The sequence below is a fragment of the Microcebus murinus genome, chromosome 5 (assembly GCF_040939455.1).
Source record: "Microcebus murinus isolate Inina chromosome 5, M.murinus_Inina_mat1.0, whole genome shotgun sequence".
NCBI classification, from domain to species: domain Eukaryota; kingdom Metazoa; phylum Chordata; class Mammalia; order Primates; family Cheirogaleidae; genus Microcebus; species Microcebus murinus.
In genome coordinates this window covers 24,033,673-24,057,817 of record NC_134108.1, presented here as the reverse complement: position 1 = coordinate 24,057,817, position 24,145 = coordinate 24,033,673, and positions in this window count along the sequence as shown.

The window sequence follows — 24,145 nt, the reverse complement described above, 5'->3', positions numbered from 1 at the left end:
TGGGGGAAAGGGATGCCATGCAGGGAAGCAAAGAAGAATCTGAGCAGACAGGACTTCTGGGTTTCCCTGCTCAGTCTGTTTCCATTAACTCACACCCTCTTGTGACTGTCCACGTCCACTGTTCATTGAACCAACCTATGCATAAAAATGGATAGTTTTCCTTGTATGTTTGGTCTTTATTCTGATGGCTCCCATGTCCTGTAAAACTATAATCAAATAAATTTGTTAGGCTTTTCTCTTGTTAACCTGTCCTTTGTTATAAGAGTGTCAACAATGACCTTCATGGTCAGGAGAAAAGGGGTCACTCGTTTTCTACTCCTACACTCTTTGCCCCACTGTTGGCTTTTTTTGTCTGATCTGACAGTTTAAACAGGTGTTCATTTCTGGGCCATGTTTCTGCCACCTCCTCCCTTCTCCTCTAGTTGGCGCCATACTGGCCTTTCTGTTCCTCAAATGCACCAAGCACCTTGCCTCTGGCTCTTCCGGCTACTTCAGCTTGGAAGTTTCTCCCCCTCGCCCTCCTTGTCTTGGCTGACTCTTGCTATTTTTTCAGGGTCTAGCCTAAATTTCATTTCCTCAGAGTTTCTTTCTCTGATGCCTTGAGACAAATGATCTCCTAATACTCGGCTTTTGAATTCTGCATAGCACTTACCATTTTATAATGATATATTTATTTGACTGTTTTGTTTTTTTTTTGGTCTGATGCCTGTCACCTTCATTTGGCTTTTAGTTACACAAGAATAGGGTTGAAAATTTAGTTCCCAGTATTTAGTGGGTAATCAATAATCTGTTGAAAGAATGGTAAATGACTGAATGAACAGAGTACCCCCTTCCTCCCCTACAGCTCAATGCATGTTAAGAGATCTGAATTACTCAATCATGTTTTTCAACTGGCAGTGTAGACACAATATAAATCAAGCAATTAATAAACTAGAGCAAAAATTAGAATACCTATATCAGGAAATAATGTGGTATTCCATTTCAGTTTACCTCACTCACTATTAGTTATCACTTAACTGAAAGTTGTGTTTACTCATCAATTTTTTAAAAAAAAATCGTAAACCAATGCTTTATGGTTTATGAAACTTCATGGTACTTTCTATTTACACAATGCGTTTGGCTTTAGTAAAAAAAAATCTTGTACATAAATTTCCTTCAGCTCTATGTGTAAGTTAGGAAGTTAATGCATGTGTATAATATATCATTTTACCTTTATGTTCAAATGAAATTTGAGGTCACTTCCATACTACTACTAAGACATTCTTCAGATATCAGACAAAGCAGTTAATATAAAGATTAAGTCAATAGTCAGAATTTTAAGAGAAAAAAATTGATTGCCACAGAAATCTAACATGGTATTATTAATGTAATTTAATATGTAAATATAATTTAACATGACTTTAGCCATATATACATTATTAAGTTTCTTGGTAGACAAGATCAAAAAGGAAACATAAAGGGTTCTAGAGGTTCCTTTATATATTATAAAAGAAACATATGTATTCAGGAAATTTCCTGTGGTCAGGAAAAAAAAATCACTATTCCTAACATTGTGTCCTAGGCAAGAATTATGTGCCAGGGGGAATTTCTTTCATGGATCCATACAGAGGAACAATTGCCAACACGACGAGCAATACTTTGAAATATTGTTTTGTAGAAGATACAAAAAGGTCTATGAATGGCCATATTATATTCAACTTTCAATAGATTCTGAGAACATATGTTAAATGTCTATAGAGGCATTTCAGTGAAAAGCTAAGATAATATATGTATGTTGCTTTTTGATAAACTAGTCTAAAAGAAAGGCAAAGTTGATTAAGGAAAGAGACTGTAGAGGTCAACATGTCCTTGTCAAATATCACTTATAATAATAGAACTCTAAAATAAAGCAGAAAAAGATATTTTCCTTATGCCTCCTACCCAAGTTTCCATCCTGAGCTTTTGAGTTAAGTAGGGCATTATTCTGAATCTAATTTTGGTTATAATTACATTCTGAGAATTATTTGCAAAATATACCATTACCTGCGGGATAAAATGGCCTGTTAAGTGGAATTTTTTCTTATCATTCATGTAGATTTGAAACACAACCCAAAGTCTTTTAATATAATTTATCCTAAGCTTAATCTTCTGGGCATACCTAGTGAGTTTACTGTTTTCTAATTGTCCTCATAGACTTTTATACAAATATTTCAAAAATGAAAGATAATTTTTGTCTTCTGCAATGCACTTTTCATAGAAGATAGTTGCTCCCTAGCACCCATTCACCATCTTGATGACAGGAGTTTGTGGAGCCAATCTGCACATTGCATTCCCTGAGTGGTTCAGAGGTGGGCCAGCCACTCAGTCTGAGTCAAGGGGGTAGGCTAACATTTGCTGACTTCTGGGAAAAGGGTCTTCTTCCCAGCTGGACAAGAATTTTCATGGAGTAGAAGGCCTAGAGCTGCCATTCCTAGTTTGCTTCCATAAAGAGCCAAAGATGACAGGCTACACAGTGTAAGGCTGAGTAGAGAGATGGCTTGGTGACAGCTTCTGAGCCCTAAATCCAGCCATGTTTTGAGAAACAACTCTTTTGTTTAGGCCAATTTAAGTTCATGTTTCTGTTGTATGCAGCCAAAAACATCTACTTAAGTATCTTCTTATTCAGAAGGTAGGGATACTTATATTTAACTAAGATCTAAATAATATCCTACACATGTGCGCACACACACACATCTACACACACAAATTGAAAGGACTAAAATATACTCAAGTTCTAAAGCATTGAAATTAACGCTGCCTGTCAGAATGTCACTCTTGTTCATTCTTATTCTGCCAGAATGTTAGATACTGGCTGGAAAAGAATCCAAAGGCTGGTTTCTATACCAAGATCATATACATGGAACGAAAATCAGTAAAGATGTTTGATGAACGCCAACACGATTCTGACATTCATTTGACTATTTCATGACGCTGGAAGGAAAATGAAACAGTGGTCAGTGGTCAGGTGGTGTGTTTTGTGCTTTTTTCCCCCTTGTGAAAGATTAAGAAACCCAAACCTGAAGTCTCAAATCTGTCCTGTATTTTCAAAGGAAGAGAGAACAGACTTGATGTATTTGTAACTTAAAGTAACAACAGGGGTCTCGAAGATTGATTCCACACGGAGTCTAGTCTGAAGAAACTATAACTAAGGTATTAAAGAAAGTAAACAGTTGACCAGGATTGAGATTTGCCACTCAGGATAGTTTCTAAGATTGTCTCCTGAGTCTCTATTCCTCTTAAGGTGGCTGAGTAGTTTCCATTATCCAGCTATAAATGTTCAAATAAATTATTGAGTGGGGACAGTCCTGGGAGATATAGAAGAGATTGTTGTAATCCTATGAAGCTGAGTAAAACAGCTCAGTTGGTCAGAACTAGAATTTGTACTTTCACGGCGCTCTTACAAAAGCCATAGCATGGGCAACCATGTTCCCAAATCTATATTCATTATTGATCCTACTGGCTATATCCAAGACCCTTCATTCTAGTTCTTCTTAAAGAAAATGTGGATTAAATATTTGAATTTAATACACTTCATTATTGATAATTAAAATTGATAGCTATATATAATTTATACATACAATATATACGATTGATAGCTATTTATAATGTATAAATTACAGATAGCTATCTATGCTTTTAAGTTGTTTTGTTTCTCTTAGATTAATGAAACTTCCTTTTGAAAACTTGTCTCTGATAATGATTTAATTAAGACATAAAATGAACATGTTGCTTCTTAAATAGTAGAGAAGCTTAAATGCCAATTAGGATTTTTAAAAAAAATTTTTAAACATTTGAAAATTAAACTCTAACTTAGTATTTGATGTTCCTTTTGAGGAAATGAAACCATCCAGAAAGAGAGCTAGTTTTGGGGTACTGCCTGATTCTGTGCTCAGACAGTGCCACTAGGACCCGTTTGTAGGCTCCGCACTGTGGCCCACACAGATTCAGATATGTATTATTCTACTTTCAAGTTCTGCAAAGTGAGAATCACTTCCTACAGCTTCTTCATAATTCTGGGGATTTCCACACTCTCCCTCTGGCCCTGATTGGGTCAATGTGCTCATCCCGTCCTTCAAGTAATCACTGTGGCTGGGGCCTGGGTGGGTGGGCATGGGGGTGAAATGAGCTCCCTGGCTTTGGCCTTACCCAAAAATAAAGCGGAGTCACTCTTTTCTGAGCAGGTGCAGTGGGAATGGGGTTGTTCATCAAAAGCAAAATCGTGGTGTTGTTACCATGATAGGGGGGCGTGGATGCACTGGGCAAAAAGAACCAATGTCTACTCTAAGCCAGAATTCAGGTGTTCCAGTAGCAGAGCTCGACAGAGTTTGGGATCGATGATCTCCTAGACCTCTTCATGAAACTTTTCCTTCTGATCTAGGACTTCAGGAATAAACAGCATAAATATCAGTCAAGATATTCAATATTGCTATATCATTGCTATGGACTAAATTGTGGCCCTCCCTGCCCCTAACTCATATGTTGAAGCCTAACTCCCAGTATCATGGAATTTGGAGATGAGGATTTGAGGAGGTAATTAGGATTCGATGAGGTCATAATGGGATTAGTGGCTTTATAAGAAGAGGAAGAGAGAGAAAAAACACTTACCCCCTGTCACATGAGGACACAGGGAGAAGGCAGCTGATGGCAAGCCAGGAAGCAGGCCCTCACAGACACCAAATCTACCGGCACGTTTGATCTTGGACTTCCCAGCCTGCGGAACTGTGAGAAGTAAATGTCTCTGATTTAAGCCACCCAGTCTGTGTTTCATTATAGCTCCCTAAGCAGACTAATACAATTATATTCAGGAAATGAATAATTCAAAGAACTTTCTTCATATCCCAAGTGTTCTCATGGGGTAGGAGTTATTCTAGTAAAGGTTGTCAAGTGTTTCTGTTGAAAAAATTTTCAAATGTAAAATGTCCTTCATCTATTTAAGATGTTTTTTCACACATCTAACAATGGTACTGTGCAACCCAATCTGTATCTTACGGACAACCACAAAGCATCCTGATTTGGAAATATATACACCACATATGATTATATTGCCGATATGATCTAATCATGTAGAAATATATCTTACAAGAAAATTAGAAGTCCCACGTTTCAGCCATTTTGTTAACAGAGTCTCTGCCTCCAGCAATGTACTAATGAGGAGAGAGATTTGTTTTTCAATATCAAGTTGATGACACGCACATTTGTTTCACAGCCAATATTTACCTGCTTTTTTTCATCTTTAATTCTTAAGCCCCAGGTAACAATGACAAAGCGAATCACACAGTCAAATTAGGTGATCTTGCATAAACTCAAAGAGAAGAGCTCTATTTCAGAAAAAATAATTTAATTCTAAATCTGTATCTGAAGAAAAGTCATATGTAGGTTTTAGCTGAAAACTGTTCTAAGAACATAGAGATATTCCCCACGGTTTTGATTGTGTTCATTCTGGAAGTTTCAATTTAATCATAGAAAGGTTTGGGTCTTTTGAAAACAGTAAGAAAATCAATTATCAGGATTTCAATTTTCTCCAGGCAATTTTCACCATTTCAGCATGCCCAAGAGAGAAACGACCTATAATTTTGTTATGCTGAAAAATTTGGCAAGCCAGCTAATGGTCTTACTAAAAGTAAAGAAATCCCTTCGGTGGCAGATGCAGGAAGTTATGTCTGAATTATTTGGAGCCATTGTAGAGAAGCCTTTGTTCCTGAACAGATTCGTGGGGATTTTCTTGGGAAGAAAAGGTGTCTGAATATTCTTAAACCTCGAACAGATTTATCAAACTCACTGTTTCATTTAAGCCTTTGCCAAATATGACTCATCTTCCATCAAACAGACCTCTCCCTGGGCATCTTCATCTTTAAAAAAAAATCAACACTAAAACATCGTCTTTTGTTTCTTTCTCTGCTGTGATGATGAAATCTGTCTCAAAAGAAAAATATTTGTGTTGATTTCTATAAGCTTAGAAGCTGTAATATAAAGGTAAGGCTTTACTTAGAAACATACTCTCAAAAATATTTTTTGGATGTTTTAGGGGAGAAAGGAGGGGAAAGGGCTAGGGAAAGCTGGATGGTGAATTGAATGGCCTGAAAGCACATATCAAGGTAAAAAGCAAAAATAAATCAAAGCGATATCATTGAACATTGGTGGCTATCAAAAGTAATTGAATGAGACTACAGAGGAAAATGAGTAAATTTAGTATCCATAAATAGTCTTAATGAGAAGTTCTATTAGCTTGTCTCCCAACAGAGGTAGGTGAAGTAATAGTTTCCAAGAGGTGGGGCCATTACCTCTGCAGGTATTTAGAACTGGTCTGAACAGAGCACCTGCAAGCCCTTTGTATAAATCTTCTGACTCCTTCTGATTTTCTCCTCATCGTGTACAGGCAGTTCAAAAATCCTGTTGCCTCTTTCTTGCCAATTTGAATATAAATTCTCCCTGGCCAGAAAACTGATCATTTGGTATGTAAGCTTCTTTTTTTGTTGTTTCCTCAGGTTATCCCAAAATCACCTGGCATTCTGCTATGCAAATAGTTATAATTTTAAATGAAATGAGTTAAATACTAGTGCCAGGCATTTACAGATGCTATCTCACACTTCAAGGTTGCTATAATCCCTCTTTTACATAAGAGGCAATGCTTGCCCAGACACCAGGCTGGTGAGATGGAATTCAAACTCTGAACCATCTCATCAGAAAAAGAGAGCATAGGTTTAGATTCAAAGGAAACTTCGTGTGAATTGGGGCTTATTTCCCATTTCTGTCCCAGAACCTTCTTCCAGTCTGTCCTATAACCTCCTTTATCCTTGCAGTGGAAGTATTTCCAATTCTAGCTCGAGACTCTTTTCTGGGAGCTTGTATAATTCACATCATCATTGTCCAAATGAGACAGTCCAGGTTCCTGGTTCCTCCTCATACTAGGAACGGATGCTTTCTTAGCGGATGCAGATGTATCAATCCATGACTTAATCGTGCACAAAATGGAGCTTTTAAAATTTTTCTATAACTAAATTTAATTTCTGTCATAAATGTTAATTTGTATCTGGTAATGAGAAATTTAATTTTTCAAATCCAGAATAAACCTAGTCAAATTAGGATTTAGAAAACATTATTTCAAAGCAAATTCATTCAATTTAGGCTTCCGCCCCTGAATTTCAATTTTACCCAAGTGGCATCCAACTTCAGGGAGGTGTTTTGTAGTAAGTAATCCCAGGTTATATACATTTCTTCTTTTTTCTGAGAATGGAAGTAGCAAGTTATAAAGTGTATAAATGGCTAGTCATTTGCAAGGAAGTAAAACTATTTTACAGGATGTAAGCCAGCTAGCCGGAAATGTGTATTTTTAGTTAAGTGTCCAAATTGTACAGCATTGGCACCAAGGAAGTCCCTGAAACTATGCCAGCAGAAGCTGCCATGAATTTGGCAGTGGCTGCTGTAGCCTTGAGGCATGGTAGGTCTTTGCCACTGGATCAAAAGAGAGACTGTAATAAGCTTTGGATTTTTGATGCTTCCTCGTAATTATACCTATTATAGAATCAGAATTTTGTTTAGAATCTTCTTTATACCAATGAAAAAAGACAGTACTTTTAACATTAGGAATTTTCTCATTTGCTCGAAGAACACTGTAGGATGGACAATTTTAGAAATATATAGAATTCTCCCAATGTTGCCACTGTAATTCCAAATCATCATTGGTGAAATTGTGCCAGTATAGGAGATGTGTGCAAGAATTTGCATAATAATGAAGAAGCAGGTGTCGGGACTGGAGGATGTGCAAACTTGGGCTGAGACTATGCCTGGAGAAGTGATCATGGTCAGTCTAATGTGCTGATTCTACATCTTGTGTCTTGAGCCCTTAACCAGTGGTTGGCCATCTTTGACAAGAGACTTGATAATTTGTGGCTCTCAGCAGGTAGAATTTTTGAATATTCTGTTTCCTGTATTAACTCTGAGGGTTGTAAACATATAACAGAAGAAAAATAGACCTTGTAAAGTTTTTGGTTGGTGACTCAAAGTAAATTCAATCTACTAGGGAATATCAGCTTGATGGAATTTTTATTGATGCTTTTATTGAGGTTTGATTGACATACAATAAAATGCACATAACTAAAGTACAAAATTTGGTACGTTTTGACTTATGTATGAACCCATGAACCCATCACCACAATCAAGATAATGAAAATATCTATCATTTCCAAAAGATTCCTCATGCCCATTCATAATACCTCCTTCTTTCTTCCTGCTTTTTCTATCACTATACAGTAGTCAGTGTTTTCTAGAATTTTATATAAATGGATATAGTATGCATTCTTTTCTCTCTGACATTTTTCATTCAAAATAATTATTTTGAGACTCTCCCATGTGGCTGTGTGTGAGTCCACAGTTCACTCATTTTTACTGTTGATGTGTGTTACATCAGATGGATATAACACAAATTGTTTGCCCACCCAGCTCGACATTAACATTCACAGTTTTTTCAGGTTTTTGCTGTTTCAAATAAAGCTACTATGAACATTCACACACAAGTGCATGTGTGGATATAGGCTTTGTTTTCCTTTGAGTAGATATCTAGGAGAGGAATTGCTGCATCATATGGCACATATGGCAGGTGTATAATTAGCTTTTTAAAGAAATTATCAAACTGTTTTCCAAGGTTGCTATACCATTTTACATTTTCATCAGCAGTGTGTAAGAGTGTATGAGGGTTTTATTTCCTCCATTTCCTCATCAACATTTGGATGGTCTATCTTTAACATTTTAGCCACCTTCATAGATATGTGGTGGTATCTTATTGTGGTTTTAATTTGCATTTCCCTAATGACTGATATTGAACATGTTTTGTGCTTATTTGCCATCTATATACTTTCTTTGGTGAAGTGTCTGTTCAATTAAGTCTGATGCCCATTTTGAAATCGGGTTGTTATGAGAGTTCTTTATATCACCTGAACATAGGTCCTTTATCAGATATATGACTTATAAATATATTTTTCAGTCTGTGGCTTCTCTTCTTCTTCTCTTGTGCCTTTCAAAGAACATAATTTCTTAAATATTTTTTAAAGTATGTTGTAATTTGAGGGGTATGCCAAAAAAATCTTTGCCCAACCTAAGGTCACAAAGATTTTCCCCTGTATTTTCTTCTAGAAGCTACATAGTTGTATTGATAAGATTTACATTTATATCTATGATCAGTTTGAGTTAATTTTTTTTTTTTCTTTTCTTTTCTTTTTTTTGAGACAGAGTCTCACTTTGTTGCCCAGGCTAGAGTGAGTGCCGTGGCGTCAGCCTAGCTCACAGCAACCTCAAACTCCTGGGCTCAAGCGATCCTTCTGTCTCAGCCTCCCAAGTAGCTGGGACTACAGGCATGCGCCACCATGCCCGGCTAATTTTTTCTATATATATTAGTTGGCCAATTAGTTTCTTTCTATTTATAGTAGAGACGGGGTCTCGCTCTTGCTCAGGCTGGTTTCGAACTCCTGACCTCGAGCAATCCGCCCGCCTCGGCCTCCCAGAGAGCTAGGATTACAGGCGTGAGCCACTGCGCCCGGCCTGAGTTAATTTTTATATATGGTGAGAGGTGAGAATCCAAGTTCATATTTTTGCATATGGATATCCAGTTATTTCACCATAATTTGTTAAAAGATTATCCTTTCTCCATTTCGTCTATGTTGAAAATCAATTTTCCATATATTTTTAGGTCATTTCTGGACTCTTTATTATGTTTCATTAATGTATTTGTCTATCTTTACACGATTAATCCATTTGTCTATCTTTATGATGAACACATATTGTCTTGGTTACTATAGCTTTATAATAAATCTTACAATATGGTTGCGACAGTCTTCCAACTTTGTACCATTTTCCAAATTTGTTTTGGCTATTCTAATTAGTTTGTACTTCATATGAATTTTAAAATCAACTTGTCAATTTCTATAAAATGCTTGCTGGGATTTTGATTTGGATTGCATTGAATCTACAGATCAGTTTGAGAGTTGACATCTTAACAATATTGAGATTCCAATCCAAGAGCATGGCATTATCTTTACATGTATTTAGATCTTCTATAATATCTCTCAACAGTGTTTTTTAGTTATCATTGTACAAGTCTTTCATGTATTCCGTTTGCTTTATCCTTATTTGAAATTTTTGATGCAATTGCAAATGGTATTGCTTTTAAAAATATTTGATAGTGTAATTTATTTGTGGACTATGTATAATTAATTTGTTGCTAGTAAAAGGCACTTCAATTCATTTTTGTATGTTGATCACGTATCTTGAGCCTTTCTAAACTCACTTATTAGTTCCAATAGCTTTAATAGATTCCATAGGATTTTCTACATAGACAATCGTGTTATCTGCAGAGTTTTACTTCTTTCTTTCCAATATGTATATATTTTGTTTATCTTTTCTTTTGCCTTTTTGCACTGGCTATCACCTCTAGCAAAATGTTGGATAAAAGTGGTGAGAATGGACATTGAGAATGATATTATTAATAGCTGTAGGTTTTTCATAGATGTACTTTTCCCCTTTATCAGGTTGAGAAAGTTCTTTTGTTGAAAATTTTTATTAGGAATGGAAATTGGCTTTTGTTAAAAAAAATTAATCAATAGACTTGCTCTACAAGAAACATTAAAGGATGTTCTTCAACCAAAAACATGAGGAAAAGGGGGAAAAGGGAACTGATAAATAGAAAACAAATGGCAAGATAATAGACTTAAACCTAACTGTATCAATAATCACATTAAATGGAAATTATCAAAAACATCGCAATAAAAAGGCAAAGATTGTCAACTATATAAGAAACACAAGACTTAACTTGGTATAAAATTCTAGTTTGATTTTTAAAGAAATATTGTTGGTACCTTAAAGATGTTGCTTCACTGCAGCATCTCCTCTCACTTGCATTTTTTCTTACCAAAATCAAAACAAAACCAAAACCCAAAAGTCATTCCTGTCTTTGTTTCTCTGTATGTAATATGATGTTTTTCTCTGTTTTATAATTTTATATCAGTGGTTTAGAAAAATCTGATTATAATGGGCCTCAGTGTACTTTTCTTTATATTTCTCATGCCTTGGATTCACTGGGCTTCTTGGATATGTAGATTTATACTTTCCATTAAATTTGGAAAAACTCTAGGCCATTATTTCTTCGAAATTTTTCTGCCACCCTCTCCTCTCTTTCAGACACTTATATGTACAGGAGGCATCCTGAAGTCATCCACAGCTCACTATGCACTGTTTTTAAATTTTTATTCTTTTCTCTTTTATTTTGGATTGTTTCCATTTCTATGTCTTCAAATACACTAATATTTTCTTCTGCAATTTCTAATCTACTCTTTAAATTTTTCTATTGTGGTAAAAAACACATAACATAAAATTTCCATCTTACCCAATTTTAAGTGTATAGTTCAGTGGTGTTAAATATATTCACATTGTTGTGAAAATTCTGATATACTCTTAATTTCATCCAGTGTATTTTTCATCTCATCACTAAGGTTTTCATCCCTAAAAGTTTGACTTAGATCTTTTCTATGTCATCCTTGTCTTTACTTAATTTTTGATCCTATAGAAAACATTTATAACAGGTATTTTAATGTTCTTGTCTACTAATGTGAAAATCTGTGTTGTTTTCAATTGACTGACTTTCCTCTTCATTGAGGACTGTATTTTCCTTCTTTGCATGCTGGGTAATCTTTGGATGCTAGCCATCATATATTTTTTTCTTGTTTGTTGCTGAATATTTTCATGTCCCTAAAATGATTCTTGACCATTTATCTGCCATGCAGTTAAATTACTTGGAAACAGTTTGATCCTTTCATGTTTTACTTTTAAGATTTGTTCAACAGTCCTAGGGCAGTGTTTATTCTAGGGTTAATTATTGTCCACTATTGAGGCAAGACATTTTCCCAAATGCTTTGTGAAATATGAGGTTTTCTAGTTGGCTAGTGGGAATGCACATTATTCTCACTCACAAAGGCATGTGTGAGAATGAACTATTGCTAGCTGTAAACCTTTTGGTGGTTCTTTCCCAGTAGCAATCACTAGGACTCTGGCCTGTAAAGTCTAGCCACCTTGCTTTCCCCAGACTCTCAGCTCCCTCTCCTCATTTCAGCAACTCTGCCAAGCTCCTTCTTGGTGCCCTTATTCTGTGCTGTGGCCTGTAAGATGAGGCGGTCAGAGGGCCACCTCTCGGCAGTCAGTGTTCTTTGTTGCCTGATACCTAGTAATTTGAAATCTGTTGTTTCATATATTTTGTGCATTTGTGTTGGTTGTTTTAGGCAAGAGGCTAACTATGCCCCTGTTACTCTATCTTTTCCATAAGCAGAAGTTCTTGGGTCCATTATTGTTTTGTCATAGACTTAGAATTATTGGGACTCTGTGGATCATTCTATATTACTTACCCTCTTATTGACAAATAATGTTTATGAGAAGACAAAACAAGATAAAGTTGAGATTGGATGGGGAATACAAAATCACCAAGAATTTTAGTGACACGAGTCTAATCAGAAATTGCAAAATATCAATAAGTAAAATATAATTTTCTCAGGAAAAATTAAAATTCAGTGCTTTGGGACTTCAGTGAAATCATATCTCAAACCCCAGCATATGATTCATCTCTCCCCTAAAGGCCAGGAATCTCAAACAGAAGAGAGACAGGACCTTGAGGAATACACACAAAAGTTGTCTGGCTCAAGGGTCCTGGTTTATGGCAGGAGAGTCAGAGCTCCAAACTGTGGAAAACCTGTTCCTTAAAAAATAAACCTGTTATGATATAAACAAATTAGCTTTATAAACTTGTAGAGATAAGAGAAAACATTTCAATTCTGAAATAACATCACCTTAGGGGAAATGGTTGCACAATTTTATTGTTCGCTGCTTGGTCTTGGGATATGAAAAGTGGGAAAAGGCCTTGGATGGGTTGGTTTCTTAATGTCAGGGTTGATGCCAGTGATGTGAGGTTCTGAATGAACAGGAAAGTGTTATGTGAGTCCTGAGACATTCTAAGTTGAAATTGGAAGTCGTTCTTCCACTTCTCAGTTTTGCATGATTGACAGAGGTGGTTCTGGTTCTAACCTATTAACACAACATAAAATTTCCATATTATCCAATTTTAAGTGTACAGTTCAGTGGTGTTAAATATATTTATATTGTTGTAAAAATTCTGATTTACTCTTAATTTCATCCAGTGTATTTTTCATCTCATCACTAAGGTTTTCATCTCTAAAAGTTTGACTTAGATCTTTTCTATGTCATCATTGTCTTTACTTAATTTTTGATCCTATGGAAAACATTTATAATAGGTATTTTAATGTTCTTGTCTACTAATGTGAATATCTGTGTTGTTTTCAATTGACTGACTTTCCTCTTCATTGAGGATTTTATTTTCTTTCTTTGCATGCCGGGTAATCTTTGGATGCCCTATGTAAGCCCTATGTAATGTTGTCTGTTATTATATGTGCAGGCAGGGAGAACTAGCTCAGCAGACTGTAATCTTATGGCAAGGCACATTTGGGTAGGATGCCCCAAATGCTCTCTGCTGTACTATTCTGAGTTTGGTTGACTATGTGTTGCAACATGGTAGTTTTCTTTTCCATGACTTCTTTTTCTGTTGTTTATTTTGTTCTTGGCAAACAGATTTGATGACGGGTTTAAGAAAAGTGAAGTAGCTGGGAGTGTGGCTCATGCCTGCAATCCTAGCAATTTGGGAGGCTGGGGTGGGACAATTGCTCAGGGCCAAGAATTTGAGACTAACCTGGGCACCATAGCAGGACCCTGTCTCTACAAAAACTTTAAACAGTAGTTGGGCATGATGGCATGCACCTGCAGTCCTAGCTACTCAGGAGACTGAGGAAGGAGGATTGTTCGAGCCCAGGAGTTTGAGGCTGCAGTGAGCTATGATTGTACCATTGCACTTCAGTCTGGAAAACAGAGTGAAACCCTGTCAAGAAAAGAAAAGAAGAAAAGTGAAGCAAAGAAAACCTCATGCTAGATATTAAAATGCAATTTTTACATTAACTAGGGGAGCCTTCAAAGAAAGAGTTGTGGAAATAGACAGTTAGGGATTGGTGGTTATCTATTGTGATGTGTACTCTACTCTTAACTGCAACCTGTGAAAATTGACCAGAAATTGAACAAATGATGGCTGAGAAAAACTTGTTCCAGAGGCATGTCATGGGGAGATTTGATAACAGGAGAGTGAGAACCCGCTTGTAATGCTGGCAAATGCATCTCCATGGGGACCATGTTATAATAATGTCAGCCATAGCTGATGCAGTTAGCACTGTCATTTCTAGATGCACATTTCTTTTATGAAACAAGACATATCTACTTGATATGTCATACTGTTTTGATCTTTAAACTCCTGCTTAAGATAACATATGCCAGGTTATACTAAAAATAAATAACCACAAATTCTTTGCAGTTGAATAGAATAAAAATTTATTTCATGTCAATACAGTATTCAGTAGGTCCAGGCAACTCTTTAGGGCAACTGCTATCTGTATGGTGACTCAGTGATCTAGGCATGATCCTATAACCTGTACTCTCTGGAAAGCACAGACCCCTCAGTTAAAGGTCAGGGGAGGAGAGAGACTGTTTTAGCCAGGAAGTGCTGTGTGTTGACTCCTGCTCACATTTTTAGTGGGCAGAAATAGTCACATGACTCTGTCCAATTTCAAGGGGGCTAAGAAGTAGAGTCCTCTGTGAGCAGGCAAAGACACAAGAACTGGCTGTTGGAGAACACTAGGGACTTAGCTCCTTGCCTCTGGAGTTTTGACATATACTTCCCTGTGCCTTACTTACCACTCAATTTGGCTTGGCTAACACCCACTAATATTTCTGGCTTCATATTAATGATTATTAGCTTCATATTTGCCTCTCCCATTAGACTGTAAATTCTATATTACTTATTCTATCTTACTTCTCAGCCTATAACACATATGGTATGTAGTGTCTAGTTACATGGATATTTGTAAATGAATAACTACTTTGGATAAAATGGAAGGCATCTGGAAATTTTCCTTCTTGATCTTGTCCATAGTTTCTATTTTGCTGGCTACAGAAACATTTAAAAGTTATAGATAGACTGCTTTTACAGGTGGCAGACGAGAGGTTGGGAGACAATTACATGCCTGTATGGCATAAGTGCTACATATTGTCAATATCTATTGTAGTTTCTGATATTGGGTAATTGTCTCATTTGTCTATGGCATGTAATTCCACCAGATAATATTGTTAATTATCAGAAAGATAGGTTATTAAAAATGAATACTCCATTTATTTAAAATTTTCTTTCATTATGTTTTAAAACATTGAAAAGTATATTGGACATGAAGAAGTCTTAATTCCAGTGTTCAAAAACCATTGTATTATCATTTTAACATATTTATTTTCAGACTTTTATCAATTCACATATCATCACATAGTTGAAGTCAAATGGTAAAATAGATTTTTATCTTGAATTTGTTTGACTGTTTTGTCAAGGCATTTTAATAAATCAAAGTTTTTAAAAACATACTTTTAAGCAGCTATGTAATCTGTCTTTCTAGGTTTAAATCATAATTTACAGAACCATTTCCTTAATAGTAGAAATTTATATTGTTTCCAAAAGTTTTTACTACATAAATTGCAACAAATATTGTAAGGTATAAACATTTTTCTATCTTTTGGATTATTTTCTTAGGATAGATTCATAGAAGGCAAACATAAATTAAAGGCTATGAACGTTTCTATAGTAATTGGGCACCTTCAAATGAGTCAATAGTTTTAAACAAATGTTTTGGAATCATCCACCCTGCTTACTATTTAACATTTTCCTAGTCAGAAGTATGGAATATCAGCTTCAGGGGGTTTAAAGTATGTAGTCTTTTAATGTAGCAATCAAAAAAATATTATAAAGTGACTCCAACACAATCAGAACAACCTCATTGAATGGGACAATAGTAACGTGCCCAGCATCTCCACATCTTATATGCAGGTTGTTAACATTCAAGAGAGAAGGCTCTAAACCCATCTGGACTCTTTCAAGTTACAAAATGTCAACATATAGTTTTCCCCCACAAATTTCCATATTTGCACTAGCTAAAGCACTTGTCAAAACAATTTATTCAATCACTTTTTCTTCCTTTCATATTGAATAAATATGGCAGAATCATTCAGATAATAGGTCTAATCAATGCCCAATTCAACAGTCTACTCTTGTATTTATTCAAAACAGAATTTTTCAAATAATGGTCAATTTACTTTCTCTTTACTTTTTCAACAACACTTGCAGCTGGCTTGATTTGGGGGTCCATGTTTAATAAATAAACATTTTTTTTATTACTTAATATAAGTTTCCAATGATGAGAAGGGAAACACAAAGCCTGGATGAGATATTGTTACTGGACAGTTGGAGAGCTCGGGCACCAGGTGAATGACTGTCTCAGGTACCATGCTCAAACATCCACCAATCCAAAAATGACAACCTACTGCCTATGTCAAGGGCTTCCGGGAACTACGTGTGAACGCATAACCATGAACAATAAATGCATACATTCCAAGAATCCATTGTGAGTTTTCAAAGCACATTAATAAGTGGGACAGGTATAATTACTCCCTTTGTGTAGGGGAGGAAGATAAAGCCAGTAAGTAGGTAATTGTCTTGGCCAAGGTCATATCGTCCATAAGTGGCACTGCTGGGATGAGTCTCAGATTCAGGAATAGAATACATTAGCAACATAATCTTCATTATATACATGAGCAGATGGAATGGAGCTGAGTAAGACATTATTCCTGAGAATCAATGAGATGTAAATACAGGTGGAAACAAGAGTAGACAAGAGAATAGAAAATCAAATCATACTATAGAACAATCCTTACAGAATAATGACTGCACAAGAGATGACCTCAATTCACTGATGAAGGGAAGAGAAAACAAACTGATATTTTTGCCATATGTTGGCTGAAGACATGTGGAGGAAATAGCAAGCCGATTTGAGTTGAAGGCGCATGGCAGGAGCTGACAGCACAATTTCTTTTCCCATCAATTTTCACCCCCGCCCCCGCCTCCACCCTGCAAGGGACCTGCCAATGTAGACATCCAAAAAAGTGTATCTCAGTTAAGAATAGAATGTTATGCTGCACAGTGGAGTAGGAAAAAAGAAAAGGACGTTTCCAATAGAATCCAGTTTTTATCTGCTGGGTAATTTGTGTAATTTTGTAAATAGTACCCTAGCTAAGAGTTAGATATTTATTTTTTAGAATGTAATACACGTATTTATCTGTTCAAATATGTGTATAATGAATTGAACAACATTCTCTCTATTTTCTAATTCAAGGTTAATATTCAAATGCATTATTTCTTAGTGATATATGAAATAATACAAATTCTGTTTTGTTAAGCTTGATTAGCCCTTATTGAGTCCAAAGCTAATTGTGCTACTAGAACTAAAGATATTAATTCCCTTATTACTGACTTAAACCATAACTCCCAACTGGTAGCCATAAGAAATAGGACTCCATAAACAGTGTGTGCAAAAACTAAGCATTTGTAAGGTTGCAACAGGAGTACCATGACTTTAATTTTAATCTCAGGTCTAACATGTAGGACTTCTGGACCTCAGTTTCTCCATCTGTGGAAGGGGAATATCATGATATCTTCACTTCCTATCTCCCAGGATGATGTGAGGATCAAGTAAGGCAAGGTTCAGAGACAATAAAATACTATACTATTGTAATATATTATTATTGATGCTATTGCAATCATTCTGTTTTTTGGATTTTTTTAAAATAGGAAATTTTACTAAAGAAAAAAATTATTGAAAAGAAACAGCTGTAAATTATTGAACTGAAAAAATCCCAATATCTAAAGTGAAAAACTCACTGGATATTTGTTTTGTTTTCCAGAATATTATAGGGGTACAAATGTTTTGGTTACACAGATTGCTTTTATACTGCTTCAGTCAAAGTTATAAATGTGCCCATCACCCAGATAGTGTACATTGTACTCATTAAGTATGATTTCACCCATCCCTTCCTCTCACCTTGCACCTGCTCAATTTCTATTGAGTTTTACTTTCATCTGTGTGCAAAGCCAAATATGACAGATCCACAGCCAACATCATACTGAATGGGGAAAAGTTGAAAGTATTCTCACTCAGAAGTGGAACAAGACAAGGATGCCCACTGTCACCACTTTTATTCAACGTAGTGCTAGAAGTCCTAGCCAGAGCAATCAGGCAAGAAAAGGAAACCTAGGGTATCCAAAGGGAAAATAGGAGGTGAAACTATTGCTCTTTGCTGACATATGATCTTATATCTGGAAAACCCCAAAGATTCTACCAAGAGACTCCTGGAATGGATAAATTAATTCAGCAAAGTTTCAGTACATTGAGTTACAAACTCAATGTTTGTACAAAGTTTCAGTACATTGAGTTACAAACTCAATATACACAAATTAGTAGCAGTCCTTATACCACCAACAGTTAAGCTGAGAATCAAATCAAAGACTCAATACCTTTCACAATAGCTACAAAGAAAATAAAACACCTAGGAATGTTTTTAATCAAGGAGGTAAAAGATCCCTAGCCAGAGAACTACAAATCACTAAGGAAGGAAATTGCAGATGATGTAAACAAATTGAAAAACAAATCATGCCCATGGATCAGCAGAATCAACATTGTTAAAATGTCCACACTATCCAAAGTGATTTACAGATTCAATGCAAATTCCCGTTAAAATATCAGCATCACTTTTTGATCTAGAAAATATAATTCTACGCTTTGTTTGCAACCAGAAAAGAGTCTGAGTAGCCAAAGCAACCTTTAAGCAAAAGGAACAAATGTGTAGGCATCACTTTACCAGACTTTAAGCTATACTACAAGGCTATAGTAACCAAAACAGCATTGAACTGTCACAAAAATAGACATAGACCAGTGGAACAGAACAGAGAACCCAGATATAAAACCATCCACATATTGCCATCTGATCTTTGATAACATAGACAGCAATATACACTGGGGAAAAGAAGCCCTATTCAATACATGGTGCTGGGAAAATTGGATAACCACATGTAGAAGATTGAAACAGGATCCATATCTCTCAGCACTCACAAAAATTAATTCAAAATGGACCACAGACTTAAATCTAAGACATGAAACCATAAGAATTCTAGAAGAAAATGTTGGAAAAACTCTTCTAGATATTGGCGTAGGCAAAGAATTTATGAAGAGAACCCCAGTGGCAGCACAGCAACAACAAAAATAAACAAATGGGACTTGATTAAATCACAATCATTATTGACTATAGAATAGCACTTTCTCCACAGGTTGTTTGTAAGGAGATAATAGGTTTGGTTCACTTTGGCCATTCAGAGACTGTATGAGAGGTTAGATTTTGGAACATGAGAAAAGGACAGGCCTTTTCCCCTGAGAACTATCCCAAATCAAATCAGAGTTCCTAGTAGAATCTTGTGTTTGCTTGGATTAATTATTCAATTTTTTGTTCTGAAAAGTAAGAAATGGTAAAGTAGATGCCAAGCAAGTTTTCTATGCCCTGGTTACAACTTCAGTCCACTGTATCTTAGGGTGTGCTTTTACTACCTGTCTGAGTCCAGTGAGACAGAACAGTCACACACAACAGGTTATTTGAAGTGGGTTTATTATTAATACTATAGATAGGCAGCAGGGGACAACAGAAGCCTAGGATTCAGGGCAAGCCATTCCACCAAGGATCAGCACAGCTGCCTCGAGCAGATGGAATCTCATCTGCAGGTGTCCCACCTGCACTGCAGCTGGGAATCCTGTAAAGCAGATTGCCTTGGGTCTCATACCCCAGGATGATGTGAATTGTTGAGCTAAATCTTTGGAGAATGTCCTGTTTTTTTGTTTTTTTTTTTAATTATTTTTTTTTATTTTGGCGTATTATGGGGGTACAGATTTTAAGGTTTCAATAAATGCCCATTTCCCCCCCTCCCCCCAAAAGTCTGAGTCTCCATCATGACCATCCCCCAGATGGTGCACATCTCACTCACTATGTATGTATATACCCGCCCCCCTCCCCCCTGCCCAATACCCTATTACTGTAGCACCTATGTGTCCACTTAGGTGCTACTCAGTTAATACCAGTTTGCTGGAGAATATATCTGGTGCTTGTTTTTCCATTCTTGGGATACTTCACTTAGTAGTATGGGTTCCAGCTCTAACCAGGAAAATATAAGGTGTGCTATATCACCATTGTTTCTTAGAGCTGAATAGTACTCCATGGTGTACATATACCACATTTTATTAATCCATTCTTTGGTTGATGGGCACTTGGGCTGTTTCCACAGCCTTGCAATTATGAATTGTGCTGCTATAAACATTCGAGTGCAGGTGTCTTTTTTGTAGAGTGTCACTGGATCATTTGGGTAGATGCCCAGCAATGGGATTGCTGGATCAAATGGTAGATTCACTTGTATCGCTTTAAGGTATCTCCATATTGCTTTCCACAGAGGTTGAACTAGTTTGCAGTCCCACCAGCAGTGTAGGAGTGTTCCTCTCTCTCCGCAACCACGCCAGCATTTATTGTTTGGAGATTTTTTGATAAAGGCCATTCTCACTGGGGTTAAGTGATATCTCATTGTGGTTTTGATTTGCATTTCCCTGATGATTAGAGATGTTGAGCATTTCTTCATATGTTTGTTGGCCATTCTTCTGTCTTCTTTAGAAAAATTTCTGTTCAAGTCCTTTGCCCACTTTTTAATGGGGTTATTTGATTTTTTCTTCCTAATTTTCGTGAGTTCTAAGTATATTCTAGTTATCAGTCCCTTATCGGATGCATAGGATGCAAAAATTTTCTCCCATTCTGTAGGTTGTCTGTTTACTTTCATGACTATTTCTTTGGCTGTGCAGAAGCTTTGTAGTTTGATCATGTCCCATTTATTTATTTTTGTTGCTGCTGTGATTGCCTTTGGGGACTTCTTCATAAACTCTTTGCCCAGGCCGATGTCTAGGAGAGTGTTTCCAACTTTTTCCTCTAGAGTTCTAATAGTTTCATATCTTAGGTTTAAGTCTGTTATCCAGCGTGAGTTGGTTTTTGTGAGAGGTGAAAGGTGTGGGTCCTGTTTTAGCCTTCTACAGGTGGCTATCCAGTTTTCCCAGTACCATTTATTGAAGAGAGATTCTTTTCCCCAGCGTATGTTTTTGTCTGCTTTGTCAAAGATGAGATGGCTATATGAGGATGGTTTTATATCAGGATTCTCACATCTGTTCCACTGGTCAATATTCCTGTTTTTGTGCCAATACCATATTGTTTTTTTTTTTTTTTTTTTTTTTTTTTTTTGAGACAGAGTCTCGCTTTCTTGCCTAGGCTAGAGTGAGTGCCGTGGCGTCAGCCTAGCTCACAGCAACCTCAGACTCCTGGGCTCAAGCAATCCTCCTGCCTCAGCCTCCCAAGTAGCTGGGACTACAGGCACGAGCCACCATGCCCGGCTGATTTTTATATTATATATATTAGTTGGCCAATTAAATTCTTTCTATTTTTTATGGTAGAGACGGGGTCTCGCTCAGGCTGGTTTTGAACTCCTGACCTTGAGCAATCCGCCCGCCTCGGCCTCCCAGAGTGCTAGGATTACAGGCGTGAGCCACCGCGCCCGGCCTCCATATTGTTTTAATTACTGCAGCTTTGTAGTATAGTTTGATATCTGGCATATTAATGCCTCCCATTTTGTTTTTGTTGCCTAGAATTGCTCTTGATATTCGGGGTCTTCTTTGGTGCCATACGAAGCGTAAAATTATTTTTTCTATATCTGTGAAGAATGCTGATGGGATTTTAATAGGTATTGCATTGAATCTGTAGATCAGTTTGGGTAGTATAGACATTTTGATGATATTGAGTCTGCCGATCCACGAGCATGGTATGGATTTCCATCTGTTTACATCCTCTGCTATTTCCTTCCTCAGTGTTTCATAGTTCTCCCTGTAGAGGTCTTTTACCTCTTTGGTTAAATATATTCCTAGGTACTTTAATTTCTTTGTTGCTATTGTGAAGGGAATTGAGTCTTTGATTTGGTTCTCAATTAGATTGTTGTTGGCGTATATGAATGCCTCTGATTTCTGTGTATTGATTTTGTATCCTGAGACTTTACTAAATTCATTGATCAGTTCCAGGAGTTTCTTGGTTGAATCCTTGGGGTTTTCTAGATACAATATCATATCATCAGCAAACAGTGAAAGTTTGATCTCTTCTGCCCCTATTTGGATACCTTTGATTCCATTTTCCTGTCTGATTGCTGTAGCCAAGACTTCCAGCACTATGTTGAACAGAAGTGGAGATAGTGGGCAGCCTTGTCTGGTTCCAGTTCTAAGTGGGAATGATTTCAATCTTTCCCCATTCAGTATGATGTTGGCTATGGGTCTGTCATATATGGCTTGTATCATTTTTAGGTATGTCCCTTCTATGCCTATTTTCTTAAGTGTTCGTATCATGAAAGGGTGTTGAATTTTGTCAAAAGCTTTTTCTGCATCTATTGAAAGGATCATGTGGTCTTTGTTTTTGCTTCTGTTTATGTGGTGAATTGCATTTATAGATTTACGTATGTTGAACCATCCCTGCATCCCTGGGATGAAGCCCACTTGGTCGTGGTGGATTATTTTTTTGATAAGTGTCTGGATTCGGTGAGCTAAGATTTTGTTGAAAATTTTTGCATCTATATTCATTAGGGATATTGGTCTGTAGTTTTCTTTTTTTTGTTGCATCCTTTCCTGGTTTTGGTATCAGAGTAATATTCACTTCATAAAAGGTGTCGGGGAGTTTTCCGTTCTTCTCGATGTTGTGGAATAGTTTCTGCAAGATAGGTACTAGTTCTTCTTTGTAAGTATGGTAAAATTCAGGTGTGAAGCCATCTGGACCGGGACTTTTCTTTTTAGGGAGATTTTTAATTGCTGTTTCTATTTCAGCTGTTGAGATTGGTCTGTTCAGGGAATCTATTTCTTCCTGGTTGAGCCTAGGGAGGCTATGTGTTTCTAGAAATTTGTCCATTTCCTCCACATTTTCCAGTTTGTGTGCATAAAGATTTTTGTAGTATTCATAAATTGTATCTTGTATCTCTTTGGGATCAGTTGTGATATCTCCTTTTTTATTCCTGATGGAGCTTATTAGAGATTTCTCTTTTCTGCTTTTCGTTAGCTTAGCCAATGGTGTGTCAATTTTGTTTATTTTTTCAAAGAACCAGCTTTTTGTTTTATTAATCTCCTGAATAGCTTTCCTGTTTTCAATTTCGTTTAGTTCTGATTTGATCTTGTTGATTTCACTTCTTCTGCTGGGTTTGGGGTTGGTCTGTTCTTCTTTTTCCAGCTCTTTGAGTCATTTCATTAGATTGTCTATTTGTGATCTTCTTGTCTTTTGGTTATAGGCATTTATGGAGATAAACTTTCCTCTCAGAACTGCTTTAGCTGTGTCCCAGAGGAGTTGATAACTTGTCTCTCCATTGTCGTTTTCTTCATAGAACTTTTTTATTTCCGTCTTGATTTCTTCATTTACGAAGTAATCATTTAGTAGGAGGTTGTTTAATTTCCACGTTTTTGTGTAGAAATGTGTGTTTCTGTTAGGGTTGATTTCTAGTTTTATTCCACTGTGATCTGAGAAGGTACATGGTGTGATTTCTATTTTTTTAAATTTCTTGAGATTTTCTTTGTGTCCTAGGATATGGTCAATCTTAGAGAATGTCCCGTGAGCTGATGAGAAGAACGTATATTCAGTGGATTTTGGGTAGAATGTTCTGTAGATGTCTGCCAGACCCAATTGTTCTAGAGTTTTGTTTAAGTCCATTATTTCTTTATTAATTTTCTGTTTGGAAGATCTGTCTCGTGCCGTCAGTGGGGTGTTGAAATCTCCGGCGATTATGGAGTTGCTATTAATCCATTTGCTTAGCTCCAGTAAGGTTTGCTTTATGAATCTGGGTGCACCTAAGTTGGGTGCATATATATTTAAAATTGTTATCTCTTCTTGCTGGACTGTGCCCTTCACCATTATATAATGACCCTCTTTGTCTTTTACTACTTTTGTTGGTTTAAAAACTAAATCGTCTGAAATTAGAACTGCCACACCAGCCTTCTTTTGGCTTCTATTTGCTTGGTATATTGATCTCCACCCTTTGATTTTTAGTCTATATGCATCCTTGCAG